The sequence below is a fragment of the Bufo bufo genome, chromosome 2, assembly GCF_905171765.1.
Source record: "Bufo bufo chromosome 2, aBufBuf1.1, whole genome shotgun sequence".
Classification (NCBI taxonomy): domain Eukaryota; kingdom Metazoa; phylum Chordata; class Amphibia; order Anura; family Bufonidae; genus Bufo; species Bufo bufo.
In genome coordinates this window covers 794,291,544-794,309,417 of record NC_053390.1, presented here as the reverse complement: position 1 = coordinate 794,309,417, position 17,874 = coordinate 794,291,544, and positions in this window count along the sequence as shown.

Genomic DNA, 17,874 nt, shown 5'->3' with positions numbered 1-17,874 from the left:
CCGTGCTATGATGACAAAGAAATCCGCATACTTACTTTTGTTTCCTCTGGATAGCAGCAGCCACCATCTTCACTAGCTGTAACCAGTCTTCCATTAGTGGTGATTGACTACAATGGTCTTCAGTGAAGAAAGGAGATTCAAGTAGTCACCCACTGACTGTAGCACTTGTGGTTACTGATTTACTACTGTTAACAAGTTCTGACTGACGATATAGAAAGTCAATCTGCCCTCATTAATCATTATCGCTGATCGAATGATCGTTAATGCGATCATTCGTTCGCATACAGTTTAGTTATTTTGGAAGGACACTTACATGGGCGATGTGCTGCCAATAAACAGAGTTTAATGTCTGCATAGAAGATGTGACTGCCGACGAACGATTGGTTGCTCTTTGGAGAAGGGGCTGGAGAAGATCCAGCAGTCATGGCCCATATCGGAACCAATGACAAAGTTAGAGGTAGGTGGAGCGTCCTAAAAAATGATTTTAGGGATTTAGGTAACAAGCTTAGGGCAAGGACCTCAAAAGCAGTGTTTTTCCTAAATGTCATGTGTGAGGAGGACTATGACATAGTGGGAATAACTGAGACATGGCTGGATGATAGCTATGACTGGGCAGTTAATGTACAAGGTTATAGTCTGTTTAGAAAGGATTGCCAAAACCGGAGAGGGGGAGGGGGTCTGCCTTTATGTAAAGTCCTGTCTAAAGCCGACAGTCCGGGAAGATATAAGTGAGGGACATGAACATGTGGAGGCATTGTGGGTAGAAATACATGGAGGCAAAAACAATAATAAATTACTAATAGGAGTTTATTATAAACCACCTAATATACCAAAGTCCACAGAAAATGTACTACTAAACGAGATAGACGAGGAGGCAAATCATAATTAGGTGGTTATTATGGGGGACTTCAACTACCCAGATATAGACTGGGAAACTGAAAATCTCATAAAGGAAACAGTTTCTTGGCAATAACCAAAGACAATTACCTTTCCCAATTGGTTCAGGACCCGACTAGAGGGACGGCCATACTGGACTTAGTATTAACCAGTAGACCTGACAGAACAACAGATGTGCAGGTTGGGGGACACCTGGGAAATAGTGACCATAAAGTAATAACCTTCCAATTGTCATTCAAAAGAGTGTTTCTTCAGGGAAGAACAAAAATACCAAACTTCAAAAAAGGCATAGGTCTAACTAACTGGGACAAAGTCCAGCATCTTAAAATCTAATTGTGAGAGGTACATACCTTATGGGAATAAAAGGTTAAGGAACAAGAAAAAACCAATGTGGATTAAATGAACTTTAAAAAAAGCAATAAATGACAAAAAGAAAAAAAATTTAATATGTAAAAAATAAATAAAAGCAGCCAAACTAGAGACCGAGAGATTAATTGCCAAAGAGAGCAAAACTAACCCTAAAATGTTCTTCAATTATATAAATGGTAAAAAGTATAAATCTGAAGGTGTCGGCCCTCTACAGAGTAATGAGGGGGGAGTTGCAGAGAGCGATGAGGAGAAAGCAAAGCTATAAAATATTTTTTTCTCCACTGCATGAGGAAAAGTAAATTCCCCATTAAAAGTGCCCTGTCTGATTCAGGAAGAAGTACAGCGGCATCTTAAAAAGATTAAAATAGACAAATCGCCAGGACCAGATGGCATACACCCCCGTATCTTAAGAGAATTAAGTAATGTCATAGCCAGACCCTTATTTCTGATATTTAAGGACTCTATATTGACAGGGAGTGTTCCACAGGATTGGCGCATAGCAACGGTGGTGCCAATATTCAAAAAGGGTCCAAAAACATTGTCAGGAAACTATAGTACGGTAAGTTTAGCATCTGTCGTGGGTAACTGTTTAAAGGTTTTCTAAGAGATGCTATCTTGAAGTACCTCAATGAAAATAGGCAAATAACGCTATATCAGCATGACTTCATGAGGGATTGGTCATGTCAAACTAATTTAATCAATTTCTATGAGGAGGTAAGTTCTAGACTTGGCGGCAAATCAATGGATGTCGTATATCTGGACTTCTCCAAAGCATTTGACACTGTACCACATAAAAGGTTAGTATATAAAATGAGAATGTTTGGACTGGGAGAATATGTCTGTATGTGGGTAAGTAACTGGCTCAGTGATAGAAAACAGAGGGTGGTTATTAAGGGTACACACTCAGATTGGGTCACGGTCACTAGTGGAGTACCTCAGGGGTCAGTATTGGGCCCTATTCTCTTCAATATATTTATTAATGATCTTGTAGAAGGCTTGCACAGTAAAATATACATTTTCGCAATGACACTAAACTGTGTAAAATAATTAATACTGAAGAGGACAGTATACTACTACAGAGGGATCTGGATAGATTGGAAGTTTGGAAAGGGAAGTGGCAGATGAGGTTTAACACTGACAAATGTAAGGTTATGCATATGGGAAGGAACAATGCAAGTCACCCGTACATACTAAATGGTAAAACACTGTGTAATGGCTCATGTACACGACCGTATGCCCTCTGCGACATACAGTCCGTGAGCGGGCCATATGTCCCGGAGCGGCATACATCGTGCGCATGTGAGTACACAGCAGCATCAGATTATAATAATGCTGTGCACGTCAGGCCGCCCGCATGGCTATTGTCCCGCACTCATAAGATCATATGAGTGCGGGATAATAGCCCCGCGGGCGGCCCGACGTGCACAGCATCATTTTAATCTATGATGCTGTGTACTCCCATGCGCACGATGTATGCCGCTCCGGGACATGTGGCCTGCTCACGGACTGTATGTCGCAGAGGGCATACGGTCGTGTGCATGAGCCCGAACACTGACATGGAAAAGGACCTAGAACTTTTAGTGAACAGCAAACTAAGCTGTAGAAACCAGTGTCAGGCAGCTGCTGCCAAGGCCAATAAGATAATGGGTTGCATCAAAAGGGGCATGAATGCCGTGATGAGAGCATAGTCCTAACACTTTACAAATCGCTAGTGAGACCACACATGGAGTACTGTGTACAGTTCTGGGCTCCTGTTAGACATAGCAGAGCTGGAGAGGGTCCAGAGGAGGTCAACTAAAGTAATTACTGGAATGGGGGGACTACAGTACACACAAAGATTATCAAAATTAGGGTTATTCCCTTCAGAAAAAAGATGACTGAGGGGAGATCTAATTACTATGTATAAATATATCAGGGGTCAGTACAGAGATCTATCCCATCATCTATTTATCCCCAGGACTGTGACTGTGACGAGGGGACATCCTCTGCGTCTGGAGGAAAGAAGGTTTGTACACAAACATAGAGGAGGATTCTTTACGGTAAGAGCAGTGAGACTATGGAGCTCTCTGCCTGAGGAGGTGGTGATGGTGAGTACAATAAAGGAATTCAAGAGGGGCCTGGATGTATTTCTGGAGGGTAATAATATTACAGGATATAGCTACTAGAGAGGTGTCGTTGATCCAGGGAGTTATTCTGATTTGAGTCGGGAAGGAATTTTTTCCCCCTTAAGTGGGGAAAATTGGCTTCTACCTCAGTTTTTTTTGCCTTCCTCTGGATCAACTTGCAGGATGACAGGCCAAACTGGATGGACAGATTTCTTTTTTCAGCCTTACAAACTATGTTACTATGTTGGTCCGCAGATAAGAAAATATGTAAATGGCCTTAAAGCGTACCGAAACTGTCAAATATATGTATTTTTTTAAATCTGCTACAAAGACCCAAATAATACATTTTTTAACCACTTGCCATCTGGGCCCCTTGCCCCCTTCCTGACCAGGCCAAATTTTGCAAAACTGACATATCTCACTTTATGTGGTAATAACTTTGGAACGCCTTTATTTATCCAAGTCATTCAGAGATTGTTTTCTCGTGACACATTGTACTTCATGGTAGTCATAAATTTGAGTCAAAATATTTCACCTTTATTTATGAAAAAATCCCAAATTTACCCAAAAATTTGAAAAATTCGCAATTTTCTAAATTTCAATTTCTCTGCTTTTAAAACAAAGTGATACCTCATAAAATATTTATTATTTAACATTCCCCATATGTCTACTTTATGTTGGCATCATTTTGTAAATGTCATTTTATTTTTTTAGGACGTTAGAAGGCTTAGAAGTTTAGAAGCAATTCTTCACTGTAGAAACTACACCCCTCAAGGTATTCAAAACCGATTTTACAAACTTTGTTAACCCTTTAGGTGTTCCACAAGAATTAAAGGAAAATGGAGATCAAATTTTTAAATTTCACTTTTTTGGCAGATTTTCCATTTTAATCAATTTTTTTTTCTTTAACACATCGATGGTTAACAGCCAAACAAAACTCAATATTTATTACCCAGATTCTGCGGTTTACAGAAACACCCCACATGTGGTCATAAACTGCTGTATGGGCACACGGCAGGGCGCAGAAGAAAAGGAACTCCACATGGTTTTTAGATGCCATGTCCCATTTGAAGCCCCCTGATGCACCCTTACAGTAGAAACTCCCAAGAAGTGACCCCATTTTGGAAACTAGGGGATAAGGTGCCAGTTTTATTAGTACTATTTTTGGGTACATATGATTTTTTGATCATTCATTATAACACTTTATGGGGCAAGGTGACCAAAAAAATTGGTTGTTTTAGCACAGTTTCTATTTATTTATTTTTACAGCGTTCACCTGAGGGGTTCAGTCAAGTGACATTTTTATAGAGCAGATTGTTACGGACGTGGCGATACCTAATATGTATACTTTTTCTCATTTATTAAAGTTTTACACAATAATAGCATTTTTGAAACCAAAAAAATGATGTTTTAGTGTCTCCATGTTCTAAGAGCTATAGTTTTTTTATTTTTTGAGAGATTTTCTTATGTAGGGGCTCATTTTTTGCGGGATGAGGTGACTGTTTTATTGGTACTATTTTGTGGGACATACGCGTTTTTGATCACTTGGTGTTGCACCTTTTGTGTTGGAAGGTGACAAAAATTGCTTGTTTTGACACAGGTTTTTTTTTTTTTTTTTTTTTACGGTGTTCACCTGAGGGGTTAGGTCATGTGATATTTTTATAGAGCTGGTTTTTACGGACGCGGCAATACTAAATATGTCTATTTTATTTTATCTTTTATTATTTTTTCTATTTAAAATTTTTTTTTTTATTCCTTACTTGGGAATTTTTATTTTTTTTTTACATGTGAAACTTTTTTTTATTTTATTTTTTCAACCCTTTATTTTATTCTTATTTTATTTAACACTTTTCGTCCCCCATAAGGTCATACAAGACCTCTGGGGGACATTTGCTTCACTTTTTCATTTTTTTTTCACTGTTGATTTCTCCTGTAACTGGGGCTGACATAGTAGCCCCAGTTACAGGACAAATGCACCCCTAGAGAGGCTGTACAGCAGCAATCCAGCGCTGTACAGCCTCAGAGCAGGGCTGATCAAGGTCTCTGAGAGACCTCACACAGCCCCTGCACTCTCTGGTCCCGGCGGTCACATGACCGCCGGGCCGGAACAGGAAGCGCACAGCGCTTCCTGCTCTGCATACACAGCGCTCGGTGAGCGCTGTGTCTGCAGCGATCGTGAAGGCAGGGACACCTGGGAACTGTCCCTGCCTTGTCTTAGGGTTGCCCTGCTGTCACTGACAGCGGGCAACCCGATCAGCAGCTGCACGATTAGCGTGCAGCTGCTGTTTCTGAAAGGACGTTTTAAAACGTGCATTAGGAGATAGACGTCCACCCATAGGACGTTTATATCCTATGGGCGGACGTGAAGCGGTTAAATATATTTTATTTATTGATTTTATTGTTTTTCTACCAAAAACAGGTCCCCCGAAGTTCGGGCCTGTCTACAGCGCTTTTCATTGCAGCGCATACAGAATCCATACTCTGTGGCCATGTACGGATTCTGTGTTCTGCAGTGAGCACTGTACTGGCCGGAGCACACATACGGTAGCTACTCCTGCATGTCCTCACTCTACTCTTATTAACATTTACATAATACATAAGTGCAGGATACCCTCCACTGATATACTATGCCAGGCTTTAGCAGAGAGAGGATAAGGCAGGAGCAGCGACATTTTATGCAGTGTGCTATACATGGCTGCAGCATATGGATTCTGTATGCGCTGCAGTGGTAAGCTCTCCACCACTTTTGGGACTCTGTTCTAAATATAGGCGTGGGTCCCAGCGGTGGGACCCGCACCTATCAGACAACGGGGGCATAACCTAGCGATATGCCCTCATTGTCTGAGATGAGACAACCCCTTTAATGCTGCCATATAAACAAAGGTCTGATTTTTAACCCCTTAAGGACTCAGCCCTATTTCACCTTAAGGACTTGGCCATTTTTTGAATATCTGACCAGTGTCACTTTGTGTGAATAACTTTAAAACGCCTTTACTTACCCAGGTCATTCGGAGATAGTTTTTTCGTCACATATTGTACTTCATGACACCGCTAAAATTGGGTCAAAAAAGTTAATTTTGTTGCATAAAATAATACCAAATTTACCAAAAATTGGGAAAAATTTGCAAGTTTCAAAGTTTCAGTTTCTCTACTTCTGTAATACCCCAAAAAATTGTGATGACTTTACATTCCCCATATGTCTACTTCATGTTTGTATCATTTTGGGAATGCCATTTTATTTTTTGGGGATGTTACATAGCTTAGAAGTTTAGAAGCAAATTTTTAAATTTTTCAGAAATTTTCCAAATACCACTTTTTATGGACCAGTCCAGGTCTGAAGTCACTTTTTGAGGCTTATGTAATAGAAACCACCCAAGAATGACCCCATTTTAGAAACTACACCCTTCAATGTATTCAAAACTGATTTTACAAACTTTGTTAACCATTTAGGTCTTCCACAAGACTTCATGGCTAATGGACATAAAATGTAAAAATTTAAATTTTTTGGGAAAATTTTCCAATATAATAAATTTTTTCCAGGAACAAAGCAAGGGTTAACTGCCAAACAAAACTCAATATGGGTTGCCCTGATTCTGTAGTTTGCAAAAACACCCCATATGTGGTCCTAAACTACTGTTTGGCCAAACTGGAGGACATAAAAGGAGGGGAACGCCATATGGGTTCTGGAAGGCAGATTTTGCAGGACTGGTTTTGTTTATACCATGTCCCATTTCAAGCCCCCCGTTGCACCCCTAGAATAGAAATTCCAAAAAAGTGACTCCATCTAAGAAAGTACACCCCTCAAGGTATTCAAAACTGGGTTTACAAACTTTGTTAACCCTTTAGGTGTTCCACAAGAGTTAATGGCAGATGGAGAAACAATTTTGGAATTTCTATTTTTTGGAAAATTTTCCATTTTAACCCTTACTTTATTACTGTAAAAAATGGGTTAACAGCCAAACAAAACTCAGTATGGGTTGCCCTGATTCTGTAGTTTGCAGAAACACCCCATATGTGGTCGTAAACTACTATTTGGCTAAACGGCAGGACATAGAAGAAGGGGAACGCCATATGGTTTTTGGAAGGCAGATTTTGCTGGACTGGTTTATTTACACCATGTACCCTTTCAAGCCTCCTGCTGCACCCCTAGAGTAGAAACTCCATAAAAGTGACCCCATCTAGGAAACTACGGGATAAGGTGGTTGTTGTTTTGGGACTATTTTAGGGTAAATATGATTTTTGGTTGCTCTATATTACACTTTTTTGAGGCAAGGTACCAAAAAATGTAAATTTTAAAATTGTTTCTACATTCGCTATTAAGTTTTGTGGAACACCTAAAGGGTTAACAAAGTTTGTAAAGTAACTTTTGAATACCTTGAGGGTTGTAGTTTCTTAGATGGGGTCACTTTTTTGGAGTTTCTAGTCTAGGCTACATCAGGGGGGCTTCTAATGGGACATGGTGTAAAAAAAACAGTCCATCAAAATCTGCCTTCCAGAAACCATATGGCGTTCCCTTCGTTCTATGCCCTGCGGTGTGGCTATATAGCCATTTACAACCACATATGGGGTGTTTCTGCAAACTACAGAATCAGGGCAATAAATATTTCGTTTTGTTTGGCTGTTAACCCTGTAATCCCTCTTGTCCTTATACCTGACCAGCAACAGGTTTCCACTGGTAAGGGCATGGGTCTCACCCCTGGGGATAGGTACCTGGAGGGCTGGGCAGGGAGGCCGCGCTGATTTTTCCGCACGGTCCCACAAGCGGACGTGGATCTGGCGGCAAGGGACCTGAACAGGGGAATGCTAGTATAAAAGTTATCCACGTACAGGTGGTAACCCTTATCTAGCAGTGGGTGCATAAGTTCCCACACAAGATTCCCGCTAACACCCAGAGTGGGGGGACATTCTGGGGATTCAATACGGGAATCTCGCCCCTCATACACACAAAATTTGTAAGTGTACCCTGAGGTACTCTCACAAATTTTGTACATTTTTACACCATACCTCGCCCGCTTAGTGGGAATGTATTGGCGGATACTGAGTCTCCCCTTGAAAGCAACGAGAGACTCATCAACCGCGACCTCCCTTCCAGGTACGTAGGCCTGCGCAAATTTGGCCCCAAAGTGATCGATGACCGGCCGTATCTTATACAGACAGTCATTGGCAGGATCACCTCGGGGGGGACATGCTGCATTATCTGCATAATGCAGACATTTCTGGATGGCCTCAAACCTGGGGCGTGTCATGGCCATACTGTAGAGTGGGGTCTGGTAGAGGACGTCCCCACTCCAGTATTGCCTGACACTCGGTTTTTGCACTAGACCCATGTGCAGCACGAGGCCCCAAAACGTCCTCATCTCGGCGTCCAGCCACCGGGTCTAGCCAAAAAGGAGCCCGGGTGCTGAGCAACGAACTGTTGGGCGTATAGGTTCGTCTGCTCCACCATCAGATTCACGAATGGGTCACTGAAAAAAATTAAATAAAAGTCCATTTCAGTGGGGGGCAAGTGGCAGCACTCCTGGTGGGTCTAGGGTCTCATAGCTAAGTGCTGTGGACCCCAACCACCAGAAACAATAAATCAGATAGTTTTGGGTTTTTTTATGTTTTTTTTCCCCCCCTAACTAACTCTCCCTTCTATCCCTGCCTAATCGTGCCTCTCCCTCACTGACCCTAACCTACCTGGAGGGTGATGGGTGCCGACGGGAGGATCACAGGAGCTGGTGAGGACGGTGCAGGAGCAGCAGCAGGAAGAGGAGGGGAGAGATGATCGCCGGGAGTTTGAATCTCCCGCCTCTCTCCCCGCACCAAGGACAGCACCGCCGCCCCCAAATGCTCCTTCTGTGATCGCCGATATGGCCCCCCCCCCCCCCCCCCGGCGTTGTGACAGGATACCCACTGAATGATTTCATCGGACATCCTGTTCCTATTAACCCCCGCCGCACCGCAAGCTAGTTTTAAAGTTATGACGTACCGGTACATCATGGGTCCTTAAGGACTCAGCAAACATGCCGTACCGGTACGTCCTAAGTCCTTAGTCCTGTATTTATGCCTGCAGTATCACCCTAAGGGCTCATACCCACGAGCATAAGCGCTCAGTGCCCATGCTGTGGACTGCAAATAGCTGTTCGCAATGCACGGGCACTGGCAGTGTGCACTACGCTTGCGGATGTGGACCCATTAACTTGAACGCGTCCGCAAGACACGGCCAAAGATAGGACATGTCCTATCTCAAGGCAGAGGCACGACATGAAAGCCCACTGAATCACTTTATAGTGCTTCCATGGGCTTCTGGTCTATGCCTCCACTCTGCAAAAAATAGTTTAAGTCCTATCTTTGGTCTTATCTTGCAGATTGAGGACCCATTGAAATCAGCCGGTGCCCGTATATGCCCTTGTACACTATATATTTGTCAGCTTCCTTAGTAGATCTCATCCTAGTGAGCATAGGTAAAACAGTGGAACCCATTTTTATGTAATTGCAACATGTACAGATGCGGTGGCCGCATTTAAATGTACCCTTGTGCCTCAACCAAGCACTTTTTTCTTTTTTACTGATGTCACTATCAGAAAATAGACTTGGGCTGATTTTCTGCGCAATGGTAGGTGCGCGACGTGCAATGCGCCGCTCTCCATGTCTGTATAAATAGTTTAGATTTTTTAATCTAGTGAAAGGCCCTTTTTAAGTATGTAGCCATTCAGCAATAAACTTGTCATGAATAAGGATCAGTATTAGAGCATCCGAAACATGTAGACTTGCTTGCTGTGTTGGATCTTTTTATTCTGTGTGACATTGGAATAAAGAACTACGTCTTTTTTGGAAGCTGGACATCCCGTTTTATTTCTATATAGGACCAGATTAGTATCGGTAAAACAGTAACAATTCTTTATTCCAGGTCTATGCGTTTCGGGGGAGAACAGCCCTCTGCATCAGGACAATAAAACATTTACAGTGTGCGTAATTGTGTGTGTTTTATTTATGCTTTGTTTGGGCGCGCTATTCTCGGGCGGGAGGGGGAGGGGAGGATGTTTGTTGGCGGTGTTACGCCCGAGTGACAGCGCTGCTACATCGTAGTGGGAGAAAGCTGCGGGCGGAGTGCCGGCTGAATGGTCACTTGCTGGGTGATAAAAGAGAGTGCGGGTGAGCGCTCACTGTGTAGTTAAAAGGGAGCGATTGAGGGCGAAAAAAAACTGTCCGGGTTGCTCTAATGATTGGTGGTATGGAGAATTTGACAGTGAGTGGGGTCAAGGTCCGGATGACAAACGGATGGGTGTCGGGGCTCTATCTTCTTCTATGGACAACCACTGCAGACAGCTTACTGGGTGGTAGGAGTAGGTGAGACATTACCAGTATGTCAGCGTTCAGTGTGTAGCTGAGGGGGAGCGATCACGGGCGGATGTTTTGCCCAAGTGAAGTCTGCAGTGATTCTAAGAGCGACGCCTATCATGTACATGTCATACGGACTCACAGTATTGTTTCACTACCACAGCAGACTCCCTATGCGTGTTACTGCAAGGCACAGTGTTCTACACCACTATAAAGGCTCTCTGCAGCCAGGAAATAGCCGGTTTTTTTTCGCATCGAACCAAATTTTTCCAAAAAATTCGGCACACCGACTGAATAGAATTTTTGAAAAATACACTCATCTCTAGTACAAACAGAACACAATATATAAAATCAGAAGAAAATAAAGCTTTGACATGTTTACGTCTTTGTAAGTTCAATGAGCATTTATGCAATTTTCACATTGCCTGCAGCTAATTGTTTTGTGCAGGTCATTCTTCAGCTTTGCTATGTTATCTAAGATAAAATGAACAGAGATCAGGAGGATCATAATCTCTACAAGTAGAGCAAAGAGGAGGCTGAGGCTGCTCTTTAGCTCAGTGTTGTGAAGTAACTTGTCCTCCTGTGTGATTTGGACAGGTTTTGTGTTTACTAGTAGGACAGTGGCCATTTTGTTTCCCCTGATGATTGCTTCCCAGACAAAATGAGCCATTATAACTAATGAAAGGTATTTGAGAATATATTAATAATAAAGTAATATTTATGTATTTCTATTTTCTTAATTCCCGGAGAACCTTTTAAGGTCTGCCTACCATATATTTGCGGTTTACATGTCTAAAGCCTGCGTCACAGTAGATTACACTAGGCTTTAGCCGGCTGCCCAAGTAAATCGGGAAGCTGAGCATTGGGTCCTCCCACTGTAAAAGATTGTGTGGAACCTGAGAGAGAAGATATGAACGTTTTTCACCTCTTTGAGCCTCCGTTTCTCCTGGTGATTGTGTGACTGGTCGTATGATTGTCGGGATCCCGCTCCTGCCAGGTCTAACTCCACTCGCCCTGTGTGTATTGGGCTGCTCCCCTGTAGGTCAGCAACCAACTACACCAGAACTACTCCAGGAGGTAGCAGCCTGGTTGGTTCCCAGCAGCGAAGTCCAGATCCCTGTATAGGGGTTAAAGGGGTGAATACTAGTGAACTGCCAGGACAATGCCCTTAGGTTTAACCCAAATTCAAACTGCTTAACCACCTCCGGACCGCTGTACGCACAGACGCGTCCTGGAGGTGGTTGATTCATTCCGCCTGGACGCATATACGCGTCATCTCGCGAGACGCGAGATTTCCTGTGAACGCGCGCACACAGGCGCGCGCGCTCACAGGAACGGAAGGTAAGAGAGTTGATCTCCAGCCTGCCAGCGGCGATCGTTCGCTGGCAGGCTGGAGATGTGTTTTTTTTAACCCCTAACAGGTATATTAGACGCTGTTTTGATAACAGCGTCTAATATACCTGCTACCTGGTCCTCTGGTGGTCCCCTTTGTTTGGATCGACCACCAGAGGACACAGGTAGCTCAGTAAAGTAGCACCAAGCACCACTACACTACACTACACCCCCCCCCCGTCACTTATTAACCCCTTATTAGCCCCTGATCACCCCATATAGACTCCCTGATCACCCCCCTGTCATTGATTACCCCCCTGTCATTGATTACCCCCCTGTAAAGCTCCATTCAGACGTCCGCATGATTTTTACGGATGCACTGATAGATGGATCCGATCCGCAAAACGCATCCGGACGTCTGAATGAAGCCTTACAGGGGCGTGATCAATGACTGTGGTTATCACCCCATATAGACTCCCTGATCACCCCCCTGTCATTGATTACACCCCTGTCATTGATCACCCCCCTGTAAAGCTCCATTCAGACGTCCGCATGATTTTTACGGATGCACTGATAGATGGATCCGATCCGCAAAACGCATCCGGACGTCTGAATGAAGCCTTACAGGGGCATGATCAATGACTGTGGTGATCACCCCATATAGACTCCCTGATCACCCCCCTGTAAAGCTCCATTCAGATGTCCGCATGATTTTTACGGATGCACTGATAGATGGATCCGATCCGCAAAACGCATCCGGACGTCTGAATGAAGCCTTACAGGGGCATGATCAATGACTATGGTGATCACCCCATATAGACTCCCTGATCACCCCCCTGTAAAGCTCCATTCAGATGTCCGCATGATTTTTACGGATGCACTGATAGATGGATCGGATCCGCAAAACGCATCCGGACGTCTGAATGAAGCCTTACAGGGGCATGATCAATGACTGTGGTGATCACCCCCCTGTCATTGATTACCCCCCTGTAAAGCTCCATTCAGATGTCCGCATGATTTTTACGGATGCTCTGATAGATGGATCCGATCCGCAAAACGCATCCGGACGTCTGAATGAAGCCTTACAGGGGCATGATCAATGACTGTGGTGATCACCCCATATAGACTCCCTGATCACCCCCCTGTAAAGCTCCATTCAGATGTCCGCATGATTTTTACGGATGCACTGATAGATGGATCGGATCCGCAAAACGCATCCGGACGTCTGAATGAAGCCTTACAGGGGCATGATCAATGACTGTGGTGATGACCCCCCTGTCATTGATTACCCCCCTGTAAAGCTCCATTCAGATGTCCGCATGATTTTTACGGATGCACTGATAGATGGATCCGATCCGCAAAACGCATCCGGATGTCTGAATGAAGCCTTACAGAGGCGTGATCAATGACTGTGGTGATCACCCCATATAGACTCCCTGATCACCCCCCCTGTCATTGATTACCCCCCCCTGTCATTGATTACCCCCCTGTAAAGCTCCATTCAGACGTCCGCATGATTTTTACGGATCCACTGATAGATGGATCGGATCCGCAAAACGCATCCGGACGTCTGAATGAAGCCTTACAGGGGCGTGATCAATGACTGTGGTGATCACCCCATATAGACTCCCTGATCACCCCCCTGTAAAGCTCCATTCAGACGTCCGCATGATTTTTACGGATCCACTGATAGATGGATCGGATCCGCAAACTGCATCCGGACGTCAGAATGAAGCCTTACAGGGGCATGATCAATGACTGTGGTGATCACCCCATATAGACTCCCTGATCACCCCCCTGTCATTGATTACCCCCCTGTAAAGCTCCATTCAGACGTCCGCATGATTTTTACGGATGCACTGATAGATGGATCGGATCCGCAAAACGCATCCGGACGTCTGAATGAAGCCTTACACGGGCGTGATCAATGACTGTGGTGATCACCCCATATAGACTCTCTGATCACCCCCCTGTCATTGATCACCCTCCCCTGTCATTGATCACCCCCCCTGTCATTGATCACCCCTCTGTAAGGCTCCAGACATTTTTTTGGCCCAAGTTAGCAGAATTTTTTTTTTTTTTTTTTCTTACAAAGTCTCATATTCCACTAACTTGTGTCAAAAAATAAAATCTCACATGAACTCACCATACCCCTCACGGAATCCAAATGCGTAAAATTTTTTAGACATTTATATTCCAGACGACTTCTCACGCTTTAGGGCCCCTAGAATGCCAGGGCAGTATAAATACCCCACATGTGACCCCATTTCGGAAAGAAGACACCCCCAGGTATTCCGTGAGGGGCATATTGAGTCCATGAAAGATTGAAATTTTTGTCCCAAGTTAGCGGAACGGGAGACTTTGTGAGAAAAAAATTAAAAATATCAATTTCCGCTAACTTGTGCCAAAAAAAAAAAATTTCTATGAACTCGCCATGCCCCTCATTGAATACCTTGGGGTGTCTTCTTTCCAAAATGGGGTCACATGTGGGGTATTTATACTGCCCTGGCATTCTAGGGGCCCCAAAGCGTGAGAAGAAGTCTAGTATCCAAATGTCTAAAAATGCCCTCCTAAAAGGAATTTGGGCACCTTTGCGCATCTAGGCTGCAAAAAAGTGTCACACATCTGGTATCGCCGTACTCGGGAGAAGTTGGGGAATGTGTTTTGGGGTGTCATTTTACATATACCCATGCTGGGTGAGAGAAATATCATGGTCAAATGCCAACTTTGTATAAAAAAATGGGAAAAGTTGTCTTTTTTCAAGATATTTCTCTCACCCAGCAAGGGTATATGTAAAATGACACCCCAAAACACATTCCCCAACTTCTACTGAATACGGCGATACCACATGTGTGACACTTTTTTGCAGCCTAGGTGGGCAAAGGGGCCCATATTCCAAAGAGCACCTTTAGGATTTCACAGGTCATTTACCTACTTACCACACATTAGGGCCCCTGGAAAATGCCAGGGCAGTATAACTACCCCACAAGTGACCCCATTTTGGAAAGAAGACACCCCAAGGTATTCCGTGAGGGGCATGGCTAGTTCCTAGAATTTTTTATTTTTTGTCACAAGTTAGTGGAAAATGCTGATTTATTTATTTATTTATTTTTTCATACAAAGTCTCATATTCCACTAACTTGTGACAAAAAATAAAAACTTCCATGAACTCACTATGCCCATCAGCGAATACCTTGGGGTCTCTTCTTTCCAAAATGGGGTCACTTGTGGGGTAGTTATACTGCCCTGGCATTCTAGGGGCCCAAATGTGTGGTAAGGAGTTTGAAATCAAATTCTGTAAAAAATGACCTGTGAAATCCAAAAGGTGCTCTTTGGAATATGGGCCCCTTTGCCCACCTAGGCTGCAAAAAAGTGTCACACATCTGGTATCTCCGTACTCAGGAGAAGTTGGGGAATGTGTTTTGGGGTGTCATTTTACATATACCCATGCTGGGTGAGAGAAATATCTTGGCAAAAGACAACTTTTCCCATTTTTTTATACAAAGTTGGCATTTGACCAAGATATTTCTCTCACCCAGCATGGGTATATATAAAATGACACCCCAAAACACATTCCCCACCTTCTTCTGAGTACGGAGATACCAGATGTGTGACACTTTTTTGCAGCCTAGGTGGGCAAAGGGGCCCACATTCCAAAGAGCACCTTTCAGATTTCACAGGTCATTTTTTACAGAATTTGATTTCAAACTCCTTACCACACATTTGGGCCCCTAGAATGCCAGGGCAGTATAACCACCCCACAAGTGACCCCATTTTGGAAAGAAGAGACCCCAAGGTATTTCGTGATGGGCATAGTGAGTTCATAGAAGTTTTTATTTTTTGTCACAAGTTAGTGGAATATGAGACTTTGTAAGAAAAAAAAAAAAAAAAATCATTATTTTCCGCTAACTTGTGACAAAAAATAAAAAGTTCTATGAACTCACTATGCCCATCAGCGAATACCTTAGGGTGTGTACTTTCAGAAATGGGGTCATTTGTGGGGTGTTTGTACTGTCTGGGCATTGTAGAACCTCAGGAAACATGACAGGTGCTCAGAAAGTCAGAGCTGCTTCAAAAAGCGGAAATTCACATTTTTGTACCATAGTTTGTAAACGCTATAACTTTTACCCAAACCATTTTTTTTTTACCCAAACATTTTTTTTTTATCAAAGACATGTAGAACAATAAATTTAGAGCAAAATTTATATATGGATGTCGTTTTTTTTGCAAAATTTTACAACTGAAAGTGAAAAATGTCATTTTTTTGCAAAAAAATCGTTAAATTTCGATTAATAACAAAAAAAGTAAAAATGTCAGCAGCAATGAAATACCACCAAATGAAAGCTCTATTAGTGAGAAGAAAAGGAGGTAAAATTCATTTGGGTGGTAAGTTGCATGACCGAGCAATAAATGGTGAAAGTAGTGTAGGTCAGAAGTGTAAAAAGTGGCCTGGTCTTTCAGGGTGTTTAAGCACTGGGGGCTGAGGTGGTTAATTGGCACAGTGGGTCCACACCCATTATCCAGTACACGTCATTTTAAAGAGTGCTAGGGACTGGGTAGCTTCCCTCTGGCTCTGCTCCATTGACAGGTCCCTCCCTATTTTGATACAGGCAGAGACATGTCAATCAAACCAAGTAGGAGGGGAAACACCTGCATGGATACATGTCCCTGTGCCCGTCTCTGGTTAGGGCAGTTGACTCTGCTGATGTTTCCCCTTAATCTCTCATGGGTGTACACAAAAATCATAGGGCATAAATGGAAAACTCCTTACTGAGAGCTTTGCCAGATGTATTAAAAAAGAATGTCTATCATTCTGTTTTTCGGTCCCAAGGTCTGTCTGTTCTGATTAAGATATTTTTACAGGGGAACCCCGTTCTCTGACTTGGTAAATGGTGTACTTTTGGCTGCATGCAACCTCCACTAGGGGGAGCTCTTTGGATGCTGTACAAATTTGTTCGTTTTGAGCTCCCTCAACTGGTGGTTGCAGGTAAACGCTATGACAGTAGTACAGCAAGCAGGGGAAGCAGGTCACTACTGGTCTTCAAGTCCCACAGCAGTCATGTGCCCTACGTCTTGGGTACGTACACCACTGCAGCTCCTTAGGTTTTATTGCCCGTCTTAATAGAGGTCGTCCTACCAAAATGCAGCCATTATAATCAGGCCGCAAGTTATTAGATATGATTTACAAAGCCAGATATCCAGCTGTAAACAGTCGTAACTTGTCCAGAACCACGGGGACATGTACTGAGGATCTTAGCGCGTCTACAGTAAAGCTTATCTATTTGCCAACATAACATGGAGCGCTTCTTCAGATAATAAACATATGTGCAAGTAATTTAATTACTCCCAGACCATGCTTAAGTACTTGCTCTATGCAATAATGTCTCGAGACACTGCTCGTGATCAGCAACACATGTCAATTTGTGCCTTTTCACACACACATTATGTGCTCTGCGCTGCCATAATAATGTTTATAATACTCCCCTGGCAATTACACGCCAAATAAGGGAGCGAGACACAGATTTTACGGGACTTACCAAATAAGTCACAGCAATATTTTTAGAGTGTTCATATTTTTTGGCACTTATAATGCTTTTTTTTTTTTTTTTTTTTCGCTTTTTTTTTTTTTCGCTTTTTTTTTTTTTAATTCTCCCCAATGCTAATAACAGGTTGCTTTTCATTGATGTTTTGATAGTACGGATGATCTTTTTTACATACCTGTTTAAACCATTGAGGAACAGTAGAACCTGAGGGGGTGATAAGTTTAGTTTTTTTAGGCCTCTTTCACACAAGCAATAAGGATTGTGTTCAGTTTTTTTCTGTGCTTGCATTGTGTAAAACTTTATTT